This window comes from Pipistrellus hanaki (assembly GCF_964339955.1).
Source record: "Pipistrellus hanaki genome assembly, chromosome: 2".
Classification (NCBI taxonomy): Eukaryota; Metazoa; Chordata; class Mammalia; order Chiroptera; family Vespertilionidae; genus Pipistrellus; species Pipistrellus hanaki.
The window spans coordinates 172,082,185-172,102,046 of record NC_140504.1 but is presented as its reverse complement, the minus strand read 5'-3'; the positions used below and the strand labels follow the sequence as shown (position 1 = coordinate 172,102,046).

The 19,862-nt window shown below is 43.3% G+C and overlaps 1 protein-coding gene across 2 annotated transcripts in view; it reads left to right on the top strand.

Moving 5' to 3' along the window:
- Window positions 1-6,880: 6,880 nt before the first annotated feature.
- Window positions 6,881-19,862, top strand: part of FOXJ3 (forkhead box J3) — a 121,687-nt gene continuing 108,705 nt past the window's right edge. Inside the window, exon 1 of one of the 2 annotated variants that reach the window (XM_084874567.1) lies at window positions 6,881-7,093. The gene's annotated coding sequence lies outside the window, so the exon portion shown is untranslated. The remainder of the gene's footprint in view (window positions 7,094-19,862) is intronic. The other variant, XM_084874566.1, reaches the window with a different exon arrangement.

Here is a 19,862-nt window from a genome sequence, read left to right as displayed (position 1 = left end):
ACACAGATTAAAGTGGCTCTGACAGCTGCTCATAGTTCATTTGTAAGGCACATAACCAAGCCTGCTGCTGATGGAGTAGGGAAGTACAATCTGCCCCTGAGAGGCACAGTCAATGTTTGGAAACAATAATATGGTCTACCACAGGGTCTCCCCCTCCCCTTTTTTTTGTAAAACAAAGAGATTTTCTGCCCCTTGCCCCCTCATGCAGCAAAGACTATTTGGACTGCTTCTGACTGTAGAAAAAAAACAAAGAATTCTTTGGGATTTTGTGTGTGTCTGTTCAAACCCCAGCTGGGTGTCTAATAAGGTTTGAAAGGTTTCCTGAAGTGGTACCAGGATGTAAATACACCCACTTGCAGTGACTAGCACTCAGTAAGCTACAATTCTGATGTCAATGTAAACGGATGGGTTACTAGTTCTTTGAAGATAAGCTTAGAGCCAGATAGCTCTGGGTTCAAATCCTCACTCTCCTACTCTCAAACTACTGAACCTCTGTTTCCTCTTCTTTAAAATGGGGAAGGGCACCTCATAGTTTCACTCTAATGATTAAATGAAAATGCATGTAAAGGGTCTATATTATGGTTCCAATCCCATAAGCCCTTGAGTGTGGCTCTTCCACAAAATACCACGTGTGGGCGCGCAGTACAGTGAGACTGAAACTTCGTGGCCCGTGCGCAGAAGTCGGTTTTCGGCCCGGGCGAGTCTATTTTGAAGGTTAGAACACTTAAGGGGCCAAAGAGCTGCATGTGGCTCAAGAGCTGCGGTTTGCCAACCACTGCCATAAGGAACACTCAATAAATTTTGAGTCATTCCTCACCACCCTCCCTGCAGCACTGGAGAGTCTTGATCATTTTTATTCAGCTCATTAGAAATGAAGTACTAGGTCAATAGCTTCAGAACCTTAAATTAATCAAGTTTCTTAACTACCATGTTTGTACCCAGAGTTTCAGGCTCCTTTGGGCTGCAAACCTTGGTTACTCTTTCCTGGTTTCTTTCGTTCTATCATTCCAAAAAATACTAACTGGGAGACCGATTTCCTCTGATGCCATTCTATATGAATGTCCTTTGACTCACTCTTCCTAGTACCACCCAAGTTTCATCTACACCATCGCTTGCACATAATGTAAATACTTTATTTAATCTACTTATTTGTTAATGTTTGTTCAGCTGTCTTGGTGCCGTTGTGTCTTTCATTATGCTTTTAATTAGCTCAATTGATTCTGAGAGTGGAGATAAGCCAACGTTTTGAGCCAGGTGGTTACAGGGAAGATGGATGGGCTGGGGATGGGAGTGGGGATGGGTTGGGGAAGGTATCTATCTATCTATCTATCTATCTATCAAAGGCTAATATGCTAAGTGTTCAATTGTCTGGGTAATGACATCAGGTAGCAATGCCGGGCTTCTGCTCCCTAGCAACTAGCCTCCTTGCATTTTCTTCAGCCCAGGAACATGACTTGCTTTATACCCAGGTGGAAACATTTCACACTTTAACCAAGTGTTTGTGAAGCGTTTTCCCATGCCTCATGTCATTTGATCTTCACAGAAGTCCTGGAGACTTGGTGGAGTTCTAGTTTCTTTTCATTAGTCAGAAAACGGAGATTTAGAAAGCTTAGAAACTTGACCTGATTGAAAAGAAGTAAGAAATGGTGGCCCTTAAAAATGACTTCAGGTTTTCTCACTATTCAGAATATAGTCAAACACTGCTGCAGTTAAATATTTTACCCTTTGTTCTCCCTGCATGATCTACAATAATAATCGACTTCCTGTTGGTATTTACTGCTGTGTTGCTGACAATTACCTGAAAGAGAAGTTGGGGTGCTTCACTGGGCTGGAAAAAGTTTAGCTAAATCAGAAAACAGGTCTAATTAAGCAAGTTTATTCTATATCTATAAAAGACTGAGTTGACTTGTGCATATGCGATACAAATAAAGCTCTCACTGACACCACTCGCATGCATGTGTTCCCATCTGTCATTGTTGGTTGTGAATTTGGTTGACACTTCTATTATAGTGTGTGCAATCTTTTACCAACCTCACCTGCATTATAAATTCCCTGAAAGCACTTCCCCGAGCTGGGCTGTGACAGCCCCACAAAAATCTTGATTGGGCGCTACAAATCAAGCAATATTAAGATATTTCTTCTAATTAATTTTCTTTCAATGTGCACAAATTTGTGCACCGGACCCACTAGTGTGGTATAAGTGCACTAGGGCAAATTCATTGCCAGAACTAGGAGAAAAATTTAGGCTACTGACTTCCCTGGAAAGAAATATTCTAAGCTACTCCTTTCTACTCACAATGATGAAGCAATATAGTATTTGGGAAGAATCACAATTTGCCTTAATGATAAAATCTGAATTTAACACCAAGCTCCTAGAGAGCAGGACCTAAATTTATGAATGGTATATAGAGAACGATATGTTCTAGCTTCATGAGTTATTCTCACCAGCCACTAGTGATTAAGGATCACTTATTAAGACTGTAATTTCCATGACCTCCATACTTTTTTTTGTATCTATTTAACCACTGTCACTTTGCATAAGCTGTTCCCCTCTATCCCAGATTTTCTTTCTCTGCTTCCAGCCTCCTTCTGTCTTTACATGACAAACACCTACTCATTTATTCAGACTTAACCTTAACCTTACCTTTAAGGGTGAAACTTTCTTTGGTACCTCATCCCTATTCAATCTGATAGAGTTTTTAGCTTTGCCTTTTCTCTATTCTCAGGGCACAAATATAAATCTCTAACAATTGCATTGAGACTGTTTACATGTCTGCCTCTCTAGATGCCTGGGAGCCCATTGAAGGTAGAGAATTTATTCCCTTTTAACTCCCTAGGATTAAGCCCAAAGCCTGGTATGGAGTAGCTGTCTGATAGAGGATTATTGAATGCTGTTTAAGTATGCAAACTGACCAACACCCAAGTGTTTTTATTAAGTAGCAATTAATGGTTCTGAAAGCATCACATGGCCTCTGGATAGCTGCCCCTCCCCCCGCCCCGCCCCCTTCTAATGCATGAAATATAAAGTATTATATAAAGATATCCAGGGGGGGCGGGGGAGATATCCAGGGACTTTGGAAGGCTCCTCCAGGGCTGGGAATAATAGGAGGTGCCTTCTCATATTCTCCTCTCTCCCTCTTGCAGGTTTTGGCTCATTTAAAAATTCATTTCTAATTTCCTGCTTTCCTCTTCCAATAAAGGATCAGGCAAGGCTTCCTTTGTCTAAAGGGCTGTGGGTCACGTGAAGCATTGAATACCCTGCTGCTGATGCACTGGTAGCGCCCAATCAAGATTTTTGTGGGGCTGTCGCAGCCCAGCTCGGGGCAGTGCTTTCAGGGAATTTATAATGCAGGTGAGGTTGGTAAAAGATTGCAAACAACACAATACAATAAAACCTCTATCTCATTGCTTTGAGCAAGTTATTTCTCTTAAGAATCTGTCCCCTGAGTTAGATACCATCTTCTTTTTGAAGGTTCCCCTTCCCTCCACCCTCCTTCCAGCCTACTTCCATCTCCTAAGACTATAAATTACTCTTCTACCCTTAACCTTGTGAAAAATAATAACTGCCTTTGAGGACCTTTATTTTATGACAGCTTGTATATCATCTCTTTTGCCAGAAGCTATGAGTATCATTCCCAGATAATAGGCAAGAAAACAGAGACTAAGAGAAACTACATCAATAGGCACACAAGAAGCTATGGAGCATCAGTTTGAACTCAGGTCTGCCTTGCCAATCTGGGCTTTAAGCTTTTCCTCCCACCCTGTCCCAGAATCCCCTTGTGCTGCTATTGCCATACAACTATTTTTGGGGGTGATAAGAGTGGTGCTCCTCCACTCTGGGACTCATGCTTCTTTCCTTCCCAAAGGCTTCTGATCCCCAGCCCCATTCTGGTAGCTATCCAGCCCTGTTCTCCTCCAGATGGGAACAAGCACTTTAGAAAAGCACCTCAGAATCCCAAACAGGTGGGAGGTGAGGAGCTCCCCAAGATTTATAGAAGGTGATGATGAATGGGAACCCAAAGTCTCCAAATGTGGAACGAAGTTCAAATGTGAGTCTTTCTACTCTTACATCTTCATCTGGCTGAATCTTCTCAAGTGACTCAGAGAGATGACTGGTTTGGACTTTTTGACCTTGATCCCAGTCTGAGGTTAGAGCCTGGTGACTACCAGCCTCAGTTTCTTCCTCTGATAAATATGGATAACCTCAGCTTTGCCCATCTCCTTATATACATGATACAGTTTTTTAAGTACCGTTCTGCCTAAAGCCCAACTCAGATGACAGCGGGCTTTGAAAACTGCAGGGCTGGGAAGAGAACGAGTGTTATTTGTGTTATCAAGAATCCACCCAAATGCCCACCAAAAACCCAGCAACTTCCAATTCCCTTGGCAACTTGGTAGAAGAGGGAGCTTCTACCCTCTCTCAAGAAAGCTGGCAAGGAGAGCCTCTTCTTCGGGACACTACTTTCCTTATCACACTATAATTATCCAATCTACATGCTTCCCATTAGACTGTGAATTCTTAAAGTGTAGAGACTATCTTTTTATCCAACTCACTGCTACCAGCCTGGGCCAAGCCATCACCCTGCACTTAATTAATGGTTCAGAATTAACCATTTAAATACTGGAGTCTTTGGCTTCCACCATTGTCTGTTCATTGTCTACTCTTAGCACAGTAGCCAGAATATTTTTGAAAGCACGAATCAGATATTACCCCTCTGTTGCAAGTCCTGTAGTAGCTCCATTTTAGCCAACATCCTTAAAATGGCTCACTCTCTGACCTCTGACCTCTCCCATTCCTCTCTCATTTACTCACTCTGCTCTAGATGCCCAGCCCTTCCTATTGTTTCTAATACTTCCAGGAATGCATTGCCTCGGGGTCTTTCTACTGCTGCTCCTTTTGCCTAGGCCCTAGGACACTCTCCCAGAAAATGGTATGGCTCACTCCCTCAGCTCTTTCAAGTTTTTCATTAAAGCCACCTCATGAAATGGGCTATCCCTGATGGCTCTAAACTTCATTCTGTAAAGCTGAAATTAGAGTAAGCTATTATGAACCTACCTGCATTTCTTTTCCATGGATTTTCTCTGTTACCTCTATCACTTTGCTCCACAGACTCCCCTCTCCACTAAATACTTTCCTTTCTCCCACCCTTTCATACCAGTGCAGGCCTAAGGCTATTCATGAATCGATGCATGAATTTATTTGAAAAAGGTGAGGCATTTATGAAACCAAAATATGAAATCTCAGCTGAGATGAAGCTGGAAAGAGAGATGGACTTGGAAGACATTGTGCTTGAATCCTGGCTCAGAATTTCAACTCTTCTGAGCCTCAATTTCATCAGCTGCAAAGATGAGCATAAGAGTTCTATCTCTGGGACTTGGTGAAGGCACTGAATGAGGAGACGGTGAAAACACATGGCCTGTGGTCTCCCCTAACTGAATTTGGCACCTAACACATGGTCCGAATTTGGCACCTAACACATGGTCCGGGCTGAAGTATTTGCTGAACAAGTACATTTATTATTGATACATAAATGGTAGATGTTAAAAGAAATATCCACACCCTCTCCAGTTTTCTTCATACCCCTTATCCTGACAGGTCTATTTTTTTTTTTTCCATAGCGCTGAACACAGTCTATACTACCAAGTAACTTTCTTGCTATCTTTATTATCCTTCTCTCCATACTAAATAATAGCTCTAAGAGGTAAAGGTATTCCCCTACCTCTTTCTGTTCACTGACACACCCCAAGCACTAAAGGAGTGCTTTACTAGTGATTGGCAAATGTTTGTTGGATGACTGAGTGAATGGATTATTTTTATCTTCAGAATTTTGCTAGTCTTGTATAGAAAGGAATAGGGCAGAACTTTGAATACCCAGGGCCTAGAAGTGCTTGTGCATAGCAGGTGTCCAATGTTTGCTGAAGCAATTGGCTTAGTCAGCTCTTTAACTACAGGAGACGATGTCAAAGTTTCCAGGGCTAATTCACGCGGGCTTTTCTTTTCCTATCACCCAATCAACCTATAGTATTCACCTAACAAAATTTGAGTATCCAAATATGGAGCACCTACTGGGAGTTCAACAGTATGACTAACGCGAATATAAAGCAACAGCAAATACGTCTGAATGTAATCAAGTGTGAAATTACAGGCCCGATTCCCGGTGCCAATAGCTTCAGAATCAATGAAGACTGACGTATAAGCAAATTCCAAAGTTCACAAGTCGCCGCGCTGTTGTCCTTCTAAACACTCCACCTGTGGATAGCAAGGACCCTAGCCTGGGCGGCTACGTTAGAATCAGAAGGGCCTGCAGAGTTCCACCTGCTTTGGGGGGAAGGAAGCTGAGGCCAGGCGTGGGAAAAGCCTGGGCAGATGGGCCTGGAACCTCCCCGCCTTGTTAGGTTCGGAAGGGAAGGGTGTCCTGAAGCTCCAAGGTGCCTTTGGAATCCGTGGAGTGCCAAGTGGCACAAGGGGCCCGGCTTCCCGGAGAGGCTAAGGTGCCTGTCTTTATCACGACGAAGTGGCGAAATGGGGGGTAGGCGCGTGGGGGCGGGTCACGAGGCGCCATTCCCTGAGATCATGGGGCCCTTGGAATCCCTGGGCAGGGTCCAAGGCCGCAGGTCCTTGCTGACCTCCACGACAGAGCGCCACTCCCCAATGGCTGCTCCGAGGTGCAAGGCCACCCCGGAGTCGCTCCGAGACGCGGGCCGCTCCCCCACCCCCGCGGTGCAGAGGCAGAGCTCCGGGAGTCTCGGGGCACTACTTGTCCCAGCGGAGGGATCCCGCGCGTCACCGCCGCCACCACGGCCGCGGAGGAGCCGTGACGCCGCCGACGCCGGGTCCGTGGCGCAGCGACGTCGCGGGAGGCGGAGGCGGGGGTGGGGGCGGGGCGGGCGGGAGGGAGGGGAAGAACGGGTCGGGAAGTAGTTCCGGGTGCGCGGCCCCGGATGTTGGCTGCTCTCGCTGCCGCCACCGCTCTGGGCGCTGCTTGGGGCCTCGGCCGCTCGCACCAGGCGCCGTTGGGACCTTTCCCGGGGGGCGAAGACGCACGCAGCGGCCGGGGGCTCGGCCGGGCCGTCCCGGCCTGCGCAGCCTGAGGTGAGTGCCCGGCGCCGAGGCGGCCGAGCCGGGGCGGCGGGCGAGGAGGCGGGGCCGGGGCATCTCTCGGGACGGAGGCTGGGGCTGCCCTCCGCGAGACGCCCTCTCCCTTCTCTCCGCCGCGGACGCGCCGCGGGGTGGGCGGCGGGCGGAGCAGGGGGCGCCCCCCCTCCCGAGTCGGAGCTGGGGCCTTGGCGGTCGGCGAGGGCCGGGTCCCTCCCTCCCCCGCGGCGCTTCTCAGCTGCTGCTGCCCCTCAGCCGGGAAGCGGCGGCTCTGCGCCTCCGCGCCTCCCGCCCCTCCCCCAGGCGGGGCTCGGGGGAGCCTCCCGGGGTTCCCGGGGGCGCCGAGACCGGGGACCGGGAGGTCTCCGTCTCCCCGGGACCTGCCTCCGGTCTGGGCTAGCTCCCTAACCCCGGCACGATGCAGCCTCTTCCCCTCCAGCGTGCGGGCGCTTTTCAGGGGGCGAGGCGGGCAGGACCCCCTGCCTCGGGGTTGCCCTTTGGGGTGAGGAGGCCCGTGCGAGGGGCCTGCGTTCCCACCCATCCTGTGGCCGCGTCCTCTGCGGGCATTAGGACGGAGGCAGCAGCAGTTCCATGCGGACGTGTTGCTGTCCTGTGTGTGTTGCATCCTGCCCACGTGGTAGGGTGTTCCCTCCACCGCCCCCTACCCCCCCCCCCCCTCCATTTTTGCAGCTGGTGAGGAGGGAGGTTAACGGGGTGGTTTTTCCTCTGTGATTTCCTCCTGGTGGCATGGAAGGTGTTAGGGTCAGTTTTCTTTGCCGAGGCCTACTGTTGTTAGTTAGGTGGAAGGAGCGGGAGTTGTACTCGAAATTGGGACCAGCAGGGGACAACGGGGCTTAGTTTCATTGACATCTTTCCTCTCTTTTAGTTGCTCTTGCTAACTGCTTAATCCTAGAGAGAGAATAAGCTCCAGCTGCTTAATGCATGGAGGTGCATAGTTTTCACTTGGCCGCTCTACTTTTTGTGTGTGTGTGGTCGGCGAAGGATTTTCTTTTCTGTGTTGTGCAATCTACGTCTCTTGTTCCTGGTTGGATTCCTGAATGAGCTGTGCTGGGCTGGCCATGGAGTTAGTGGTCATCAGTTTTGTCGTTTCCTGACATTTATTTAAATTCTCTCCACCCCCCCCTCCCCCCTTCTACTTTGTTTCCCATTGAGACAAGCGTGTGTGTCAGTCATGGAAGCTGTGTGCATAGTTCTTCACTTGCAAGGCAGCGCTAAATAGTTGCACTGAATCACTTATTTATTGGGAACTCTTTTATTGAACGTCTCCCCTGGCTGTTATTGAGTACCAGTGAGCTGTGTTTTTGGAAACTGGTTTTGAATAGCTTCTTTCCTTAATGTCTCTTCCAGGCTAAGGTTTCCATCTTTCTGTATTTATCGCTTTTCTGACCACAGATTGCCCTCTTAATAGGGAACAGGCCACAGTAGCAGTGAAATGAACCTTTTATTCCACCCAGGCCTGAGCAGATATTTATAGAAAAGTTGTAACTCCTCTCCATTTTTACGTTTGGGTGGCATATAGAAATGCGATCGCATTTTTAATTTTTTTAAATAAACCTGAGACTTACAGTTTTATTTTGTGTCTCGGAATCTTCTTCTTGGTTTTATGCTGCTGAAGATACTAGGATTTTGTCATGCTTTTATTAAGTATTTTTTGGATGGGGTCAGGACATGTTTATTTTAACTCCTTTTGGTTCAATAGTTCAGATAAAATAAGTCTTAATATTTTGAAGTCATTTTTTAGATTCCAAAATGGCCAGCATTCTTTTTTTGCATTGTGCATTATCTTTGAGTATATGTTCTTTTCTTTTTATCTGGTATATTCTCCTTTGTAAAATAAAAATATTTAAATGCAGATTCCATCTGCTTTCATCATGCTAAATATGGGTGGGACAGTGGAAAATAGAGAATGTTGTGATACATTCTGAGGCATTTTTTTAAAAAAATATATTTTATTGATTTTGTACAGAGAGGAAGGGTGGAGAGATAGTTAGAAACATCAATGAGAGAGAGTCATAGATCAGCTGCCTCCTGCACACCCCCTACTGGGGATATGCCCGCAACCAAGGTACATGCCCTTGACCGGAATCGAACCCGGGTCCTTTCAGTCCCCAAGCCGACGCTCTATCCATTGAGCCAAACCGGTTTCGGTCTGAGGCATTTTTTATTTTATTTTTTTATTTTTTATTTTTAATATATATTTTATTGATTTTTCACAGAGTGGAAGAGAGAGGGATAGTTAGAAACATCGATGAGAGAGAATCATCGAGAGAATCATCGATCAGCTGCCTCTTGCACACCCCCTACTGGGGATGTGCCCGCAACCAAGGTACATGCCCTTGTCTGGACTCGAACCCGGGACCTTTCAGTCCGTAGGCGGACGCTCTATTCACTGAGCCAAACCGGTCCCGGCATGAGGCTTTTTTTTTTTTTTTTAAAGTAAGTTAGTCAGCATTTGTGTCCTGCAAAATCTTGTACTGTGTGTGAAGTAGCCTGTATGAAGGAGACACTAGAGATAAAATATGTAGTCTCTTCAAACGCTTCAACTTCTATTGGGGAAACAACGCTAATAAAGTCCATTATTCATAATTACCAAGTAACATCAAACTTTTGGAATAACAGTGCAACCAAAGTCAAAGATATAATTGATATTTGAAAAACAGAAATTTCTAGGAGAGTGACTGGTATTTGCAGCCAAGAAGTGGCAACATACAAAGATACCAAGCAGTTTGGTATGGAGAATGTGTATTGGTGAATAATAAATGAGTTTAGGATTTGTATTGGTGAAGAATGTGTCAATGATACAGGGTTTGGTTTGATGGCGTGTGGTAGTGGGTTCTAAAGAATGGGAGTAAGACGATGCATATTGTTTCTGAGGGAGGTTTTTGTCTTAGCTGAGTAGTGTTCTGGAGTAGGAGAAGGGCGACTGCCTAGAATGCTCTTGGAGAATTTTAGGAATGAGATGACAAGGATCTGATGTAAGATAGTGATTATGGGTATAAAATAATAGTTAACATTTATTGAGTACTTACAGTATGCTGGGCATTGTTGTAAGTTCTTTACATGCATTTACTTCATTAAATCTTCATAATAAGGTCTTCTTATTCCTATGGAGAAAACTCCAACAGAGGAAGCAGTAGAGCCTACTAGGATTTGAACCCAGGCAATCTGGCTTTTGAACTTATGCATTTAATTATAATTTATACTATTGAGCTTATACGTTTAATTATAAATTAAACTGTCCTGCCCTAACCAGTTTGGCTCAGTGGATAGAATGTGGGCCTTCGGACTGAAGGGTCCCAGCCAGGTTTGATTCTGGTCAAGGGCATGTTCTTGGTTGTAGGCACATCCCCAGTAGTGGGTGTGCACGAAGCAGCTGATCGATGTTTCTCTCTCATTGATGTTTTTTAACTCTCTATTCCTCTCCCTTCCTCTCGGTAAAAACCAATAAAATATGTTAGAAAAAAATAAACTGTCCTAAGAAAGTATAGAATATATAAGAAGACATTTGTGTGAGTAAAAATTAATTTGAACTCATTGATGATTGAATGTGGACAAAGATAAGAGAGCAAATAATACATTAAAGTAGAGCCTAGAGTCCTGGGAGGATGGCTGATAATAGTGAAGAAAATTGAAAGTATCACTGTTCAGGAAAATGAGCTAAGGTTGGTTCTGGGCAACACTTGATTGTGTTCAGTTTTTTCATTAGCACACTATTCTCCTGCCACTCATGATAGCCTTCTCTCCTTACTGGTTTGGCTCTGGAAATGCACAGTTTAGTTTAGTATTAATCTAAGCAAAACAATTAGAAAAACATCTGTTCAGAATAAAAAAGTATGTCACATTGCAAAGTCATATAGAAATAGCATAGGAATTAGTTATTTTGGTTGAGCCACACCACTGCTTTCCAGGCTTAGTGAAGATAATCAAGAACTGATTAGAGTAGAAGTATCTATTACATTCCCATAGAGGTGCAGTGTAGATTGTGTACTGACCAAGCCTAAGGGTACTAATAAAAAACATTCGAGTAAATGAGGGTTGGGAGGGCAGTAGTTTGATGGTGAAAGAGCTTTGAGGTTTGGAACTTGGGGAGACATTATAGGCTAATAGGTAAAGCATTCTGAGAAGAGCCAAGAGGTACATCTGCCACAGAAGCCAAGGATAGGGACGCTAGTGTGGTTGACAGTATCAGGGGTACTTTAAGTTCAGAAACAATGATCATGATGAAAAGATTACTGAACTACTAGTAAGACTAAGACCAGGAGGTAATTTGTAACCTTAGAGAGAATTTTGAAAGGAAGGATAAGAATAGATGCCAGATTTGTTTCCCATAAAAGGATTTGTAGTGACATTATGGTCTAGTGTAATTTGTAGCATTTTCTCCTGTTTCCTTCAGTCTTCATTCTTGTCCACATGTCAGAGCTAATTGGATATCAGGAAACTCACCTTTTTATTCATTTAAAAAGTCAAACTTTCGGCCCTAACCTGTTTGGCTCGGTGGATAAAGGGTCCTGTGTTTGATTCTAATCAAGGGCACATGGGGTGGGTTCAATCCCCAGTAGGGGGTGTGCAGGAGGCAGTTGATGAATGATTCTCTCATTGATGTTTCTCTCTCCCTCTCCCTTCTCAAATCAATAAAAATATATTTTAAAAAAAACCCCACAAAAACTTTGTTCTAAAGTCAGCGATTTTTATACTTTCATGGTTCTCTCAAACATAAATTTTTAGAAGTATTATATTATTGAGATATTCACATATTACATAATTGATCCATTTAAAGTATACTATTCAGTGGTTTTTAGTTTATGTATTTATTGAGTTATATCCAAATCTTTAGATATTTCATTATTCCAAATAACATTTGTACCTGATAGGTCACACCCCCCCCCCCAAAAAAAAAAAAAAAAAAAAAGGCAACCACTAATGTACTTACCATCGTTATTGTTTTGCCTATTCTGGACATTTCAAATAAATGGGTCATACAATATATAGTCTTGTGTCTAGCTTCTTTCCCCAAAGCATAATGTTTCAAAGGTTATCCATCTTGTAGTTTATATCAGTATCTCATTTTTGTTTGTAAGTAATAGTCGTGTATGGCTGGCACACCTTTTATCTATTTAGTAGAGACCTGGTGCACGAAATTTGTGCACTCAGGGGGCAGGGGTTCCTCAGCCCAGCTTTGCCCTCTCGCAGTCCAGGAGCCCTCAGGGGATGTCTGATGGCTCCCTGTGGGGAGTGGGTCTAAGCTGTCAGTCGGACATCCTTAGAGTTACTGTGGAGGCAGGGGAGGCTTCTGCCACCACCACTACACTCACCAGCTGTGAGCCTGGCTTCTGGCTGCATGGTGCTTCCACTGTGGGAGTGCATTGATCACCAGGGGGCAGCACATTGAGTGTCTGCCCCTTGGTGGCCAGAATGCGTCATAGCAACCAGTAGTTCCACCATGGTCGATTTGCATACTAGCCTTTTATTATATAGGATTCATCCATCTTTTTTTTTTTTTTTTTAAATATATATTTTATTGATATTTTTCAGAGAGGAAGGGAGAGAGATAGAGAGCTAGAAACGTCAATGAGAGAGAAACATCGACCAGCTGCCTCTTGCACACCCCCTACTGGGGATGTGCCCGCAACCAAGGTACATGCCCCTGACTGGAATTGAACCTGGGACCTTTCAGTCCGCAGGCTGACGCTCTATCCACTGAGCCAAACCGGTTTCAGCGGATTTATCCATCCCTTAATGGGCATTTGGGTTTTTTACTTTTTTTTTTTTTTTAAAAAAAAAAACAACCCTTCCCTACCTTTATTTTAATCCTCATCCTGCCAATTCTACTCTTCCCATGGCTTTTCTCTTAGAACATAACCTCCGCTCTGTATTCTACTAGGTATTAGAGACACAAAGATGAGTAAGATATGGCCCTTGAGCATATATATAGTGTTATGGTTTACATGTTTTGTTTTCATACATTATCTCATTTGATTTCACAATAACCCTGATAGACAACATTTTTTAAGATGAACAATTTGAAGTTTAAATTCCGTGACTTGCCCAAGTTTGCACACTTGTGGTTCAGTGGTTGAGCATTGACCTATGAAGCAAAGCAGGAGGTCACGGTTCAATTCCCAGTTGGGGGCATGCAGGAGGCAGCCAATGAATGATTCTCATCATTGATGTTTCTGTTTCTGTCTCTGTCTCCTTTTCCATTCCTCTCTGAAATCAATAAATATAAAAAAAGATTGCACACTTGTCAGTGATGGAACAATTAGATCATCTTAGTCCATGCCCATTGCTATTTCTACTACTGTATGCTGCTATTTTAACATAAGGATCCCATATGAATTCTTAGAGAATTAGAGGGACTGGAAAGTCCCCTTACCTTGTGAGTCAGTAAGTTTTAATGTTTAATCTTCAGGACTTAAAATGATGCGATTTAATAAAACCAGATTCTGTCCTTGTTGCTCTGTGATTTAGATGTCATTACATATTTTGGTCCTCCCCCCCCCCAATCTAGTGGACATTAATGTGATGATGATAAGTGTAGGGATAATAATAGCTAATATTTTTTGAGGCCCTACTATGGGCCCAAAAATGTTCTAAGTACCTTACATTTATTACTCATATAATCATAACTCTAAAAGGTAGATTTAAAAATTTATTTATTTTTAATTAAATCTTTATAGTTGAAAATGTTACATATGTCTCCTTTTTTCCTCCATTGACCCCTTGTAGCTCGCCCCCATGGTAGATTTTATTAAAATTTTATAGAAGAGTGCTGCGATTGGCATGGCTAGGGTTCAGGATCTGAAGAAGGGGCTGATGCACAAATGAAAGCACTAGACAAGAAATATGAATTATTAAGGGGTGGGGGGACCAGGTGGAGACCACTTTCTTGGAGAGTCACACTGAAACCTGGCCTTATCCGCTTTTTATTCAGTTTTAGATACACATCTTGCCCTCAATATGGCAAACAGGTAGCAGACAAACCGTCTCTAAGGTCAGTAGAGATCAGTAAGGTTCAGTAAACATTTGTTTTGAGGCTATTAGGCCAGGAAATTGCTTCAAGCCACTGCTATCTCAAAATGAACAATGTTACACGGCCTTCCGCGTTCCTTGGTGCACTCTCATGATAGTATCTGCTGTGAGTGGCTTCCTGCAGGAGAGGAAATAGGCACAGAGTGGTTAAGGGAATATAGCTAGGACTGGAAAGTGCCAAAGTTTGAACCACTGCAGTTTGTTTTCAGAACTTAATGGCTATTTACTGTTTACTGTGTTGTGAATTAATAGAGGGTGATATTTCAAATTAAGGCATGACTGGAATATGAAGATTGGATTTTGAATATAGTTGCGGAAGCCAATAACAAAATTAAGTTGACATTGCATCCACATTTCTTTTAAATAGGAACATAATACTACAGTGTACATGTTGTTTATGCATTCAGGTACATTTTTTGTTGTCCCTCCTAATAGCTTCTCAACTCAGAAATTGCATTATTTTTAGTGTTCTTCACTGCCGGCTTTGTTAGTCACTTAGCTTTCCACATAGCTACTATTCAGAAACCTTGGCTTGAGACAGCTAAAACTTGCTTTACTAAACTCTCAGCCTTCCTTTAACTGTGAATTTTTGTTTTCCACTTTGAACAGTCAGCCTTTCAGTTCTAGATGGAGGTGCTCTTTAACTTCCTCTGCCTCCAAACTCGGAAAACACCACAGTGATCTTTTTTAACAACTGTCAAAAAATTTGACCATCTTAATTGGCATAATTGGGTTTTAGTGCCCAAATAGCAAGAACCAAAGCACAGTGTTTTGGTTAAAGAGATTGACTTATACTGAAATTGGAAAAGACATCTGCTATACAGGGTTTTGGATTTAATAGAATTTGTTATAACCAGATCAGCAAAGCATTACTATGGGCCATCTGCTGGGATATGGAAATAGGTTTGTTATATGTAACCAGATGTTGTATTTATATTTATAACAGTGGCATTGTACTTATTTTAAGTAACCTTTTGTAGATAGGTACCTTTGGCATCAATAGATAACCTGAAAATGCAATGTCTTTTAAAGTGGTTATTACTTTCCTATAGTAAATTGAGACAAAGCATGAAACAGTACATGAGACTCATAATGTATTGTAACAACAAAACATAGGATAGTCCTATCTAATAAAAGAGCAATGTGCAAATTGACCATGACTCCAACACACAAGATGGCTGCCCCCATGTGATCACAAGAAGGCCAACACAAGATGGCCAGGAGGAGAGGGCAGTTGGGATGGACCAGGCCTGCAAGGGAGGCAGTTGGGGGCGATCAAGTCTGCTGGGGAGGGCAGTTAGGGGTGACCAGGCCTGCAGGAGAGGGCAATTAGGGGCAAACAGGTTGGCAGGTGAGTGGTTAGGAGGTGATCAGGCTGGCAGCCAGAAGTGGTTAGGAGCAGCAATCAGGAAGGCAGGCAGGTGAGCAGTTGGGAGCCAGCAGTCCTGGATTGTGAGAGGGCAGTCAGACATCCCTCAAGGGGTCCCAGATTGGAGAGGATGCAGGCTGTGCTGAGGGACACCCCCCTCCCTATATACTAATTCTGTGCACTGGGCCTCTTGTTATGAATATAAGATAATTAGGACCATATTCAATAAGAACTCTTAGTTTGCTACCATTAACAGGTTTAGTTTCTGATAATTTCCAAACCACTCTGGTTGTTCTAAGAATTTTACCAGAAATCTAAAGTGATTTAATTTGGCATATTCAGACCTAAATTAATTACACTGTGCCATTTGACTTATTTCTCATCATCAGCAGGTGAAGCAGTCTGTAATGGACTCAAACTTATGTGATACAAGAAGTGGAACTGTTGTTAGAACAGTCTTAGAAGACTCTTTTCCAAGTTGAATGCTAACAGTTTGGGGATGGGGAAAGCCCCTGAGTGGGAGTTTTTAGACAGAGTCTCTAGAAATTCAGCACATTGGCCGTCTTAGTTCCTTTGTGCTGCTGAACAAAATACCACAGACTGGATAGCTTATAAATAACAGGAATTTCTTGTTCATAGTTTTGGAGACTGGAAAGTCAAAGAAAAGGTGCCAGTGTGATATTTTGGGTAGCGCCCTCTTTTTGGTTCATAGCTGGCACTTTCTTGCTGTGCCTTCACATGGTAAAAGGGACAAGGGATCCTTCTGGAGCATCTTTTTGTAAGACACTAATTGCATTCATGAAGGCTCTACCCTGATAACCTAACCCCTTCCCAAAGACCTTACCTCCTAATATTATGTTTGGGGGTTAGAATTTTAATGCATGAACTTGGGTAGGGGATACAAACATTGAAATCATAGTATTGACTATTTTTTCATTGTCTTCAAATCATATGTAGGGAGGGTCATGGATTCCATTGACAAGTTGACTGATTATTGCAATATGATCCTGTGTTTGAAGAATACTTTACCTAGTAAAGTAACTTTTAATTAGGATTTCACCTGGAATACAAAACTGAAATCTGTGACTAAAATTTACCTAGACAGAGTACTGTCTAGTGATATCAAGGAAATAAGTTGTCCTCCTGATTGATTGCTAGGGCAGCGTTTTTCAACCGCAGACAAGACAAGAATTTTATAATTTTTCACTATTTTGTTTACTTAATATTTCATAATAAAGTAATTATAAAATACTTTCTTTGTGTTTATTTGATTCCTATTCAAGAGAATTACTTTATATATAGTCAATATAGGCACAGAGTTAAATTTTTTAACATTTTCTAATGGTGGTGTGCCTCGTGATTTTTTTCATGAAACAAGTGTGCCTTTGCCCAAAAAAGGTTGAAAAACACTGTGCTAGGGTATGGTACTGATGTGCCCTTATTAAAGATTTTGGAAGTTAGAATCAACTTTTTCCTAAAGTTAAGACCTGGTCTTACTGTGTGTTAAAACAGATTTGTGAGAGGAATTGATGGGAAGACTTCTAGAACTTAATAATTTCAAATTATGTTTGCTTACAGAAAGATGGGATTGGGAAGTGAGTCTACTGTGGTAGAAATATGTTATTAGATCCTAAATTTTGGCTGGTGGTTACATGGGTGCTTATTAAATTATTAAACTTAACTAAAAAGTTTCTGTGGCTTGGCCTATAGAACTTGGGGAAATTTATTACTGACTCAACAGCTAAATATTTTGTAGTCAGGAGCAGATTTACTCTTCTGAACAAAGATAAAGCAGACTGTCATGACAGGAGATAAACAATATATGGCATCAGTTTTTGCTACTGAGGATGGATCTGGGTGTCTACGACAGGTTTTACCTGTCTACTTTGTTTAAGGAAGTATTAATGGTATTATTGCACCATGTGTATATATAGTAATCATCAGAAATGGCCTATTTGCCTATCAGGGAAGCCATATATACTTACAAATGGGTAATATACTAATTAGACTGGGAGACCTTCTAGGAGACCTTCCAGACTGGGAGACCTTCTAAGAGACCTTCCAGACGTTCTTCTGGACAAAGCCATGGTGGCGGGGCTGAGGTAGAGGCGGTTAGAGGCCAAGAGGTGAGGGCAGTTGTGGGTGATGACGCTAGGATGGGGCTGCAGTTGTGGGTGATCAGGCTGGTGTGGGGGGTAGTTGTGGGTGAGCAGACTAGCAGGGGGGACAGTTGGGTGTGAGCAGGTCATCAGTGGGGGTCAGTTGGCGATGATCAAGATAGTGAGGGAGGGGAAGTTTGGAGTGAATGAACAGGCCAGCAGGGGAGCAATTGGGAGGAAGCAGGCCATTGGGGAGGAAGTGTGGAGGTGAGCAGGTCAGCAGAGGGGGCAGTTGGGGGCCAGCATACTGGCATGGGGGGGGGCAGTTGGGAGTGATCAGGCTGGCAGGGGGGCAGTTGGGGGCAAGCAGGCCAGCAAGCAGAGTGGTTAAGGGCAATCTGGCAGGCAAGCAGGCGAGTGGTTAGGAGCCAGCAGTCCTGGATTGCAAGAGGGATGTCTGACTGCTGGTTTAGGCCCAATCCCTGTAAACCACCAGTAGGACATCCTTCGAGGGGTCCCATATTGGAGAGGGTGCAGGCCGGGCTGAGGGACACCTCCCCCATGCCCACCCTTTACCCCTGTGCATGAATTTTGTGCACAGGGCCTCTAGTCCTATATAATAAAAGCCTACTATGCAAATTGACCAAAGGGTAGAATGACCAGCGGAACTGACCACCAGGGGGCAGATGCTCAACACAGGAGCTGCCCCAAGCCCGCAGGCCCCAGGCCAGCCAAGGCCGGTGTGAGCAGGCTCCGCGCCCCCCCCCCCCCCCCCCCCCCAATCACCCTACAGTCCAGCCTTGATTGCCAGCCAGGCCTAGAGACCTTACCAGTGTATAAATTTTGTGTACAGGCCTCTAGAATTTTATATTGTTATTACAGAGCATGTATGTTTTGGAAATATTTCCACCTTACATTTGAATAATAATTTTTGAAAAAACATTTTCTCTGATCTGATATATTTTGGAGACTCACAACAGCCTGTATTATAGGTAGGGCAAGTAATATTCCTATTGACAAATGGCAAAGATACAAGCTAAGACTTAGTGTCACACAGTCAATTTATTAGTAGAGCGATGTTTCTCTCTCATTGATGTTTTTGTCTAGCGCTCTCCCTTTCTGTCAAAAAACTCAATTAGTAGAGCAGAGATAGGAACCCAGATCCTGCATTCTGTTTCTAGTCTTGTACACTTTAGTAGGAAACTGACAAAGTTCTTATTTTGGATTTTTGAGTATAAATGAAAGATTATGGCCCCCAAAGGACTTGGGCTTTTTGTAACAACTCTTGTCTGTGGTAATATCAGACTTGGGAATATAAAACTATTGGGAGCAACTTCTTCCCTTATTACGTTTGGGTCAATTTTCAGACATTGGATCCATTTTTACTTGGGCCTGCATTCTTTTTAGAATCTTAGAGGTAAGGAGGAATTGAAATCAGAAGGGAAGAATTACTAAATAGGTTTGGCCTATTTTTATGGAAGTGTACGCCTATAAAATTTAGACACTGAGAAATTGTACCTAGGACATGATTCTACTGGGGGTGCCTGGGTTAATGCCATAGGGCAGTGTTTCCCAAACTTCTCTCATGATGAGAATTGTATACAATTTTACCTATATGTTCCCCAAAATTCTAGTTTAGCACTTCTTAGTTGGGATTCAGGAATCTGTATTTTAACAACTCCACCAGGTGATTCTCATCATGAGAGAAGTTTGGGAAACACTGCCATAGGGTATTATCTCTTGCTTGGTAGATAGGAAGAATGACAGTATATAAAGAAATGATAACTATCGATACATAGAAAAAAAGACTGGGAAAGAAAACATCACAATGGATAGTCTTTATTGCCTCCCTTGAACTTATTTATATATTCTAAGATATCTACAATGAGCATGTGTCTTTTAAAAAAAAATTGAGTTTTTTGACAGAAAGGGAGAGCGCTAGACAGAAACATCAATGAGAGAGAAACATCGATCAGCTGCCTCTTGCACACCCCCTACGGTGATGTGCCGCAACCAAGGTACATGCCCTTGACCGGAATCGAACCCGGGACCTTTCAGTCCACAGGCTGATGCTCTGTCCACTGAGCCAAACCGGTTTCGGTTTCTTTTTTATAGTAAAAAAAAAAATTAAACGTATAATTTTTGTGGTTCAAATGAGAATTTGGAAAAGTATAAGTGATAGCACATTTGAAGAGCAGTCTCACACTTGGTGCTATCAAAGTATTTTGTTTTCTAGGCAGTTATGTTA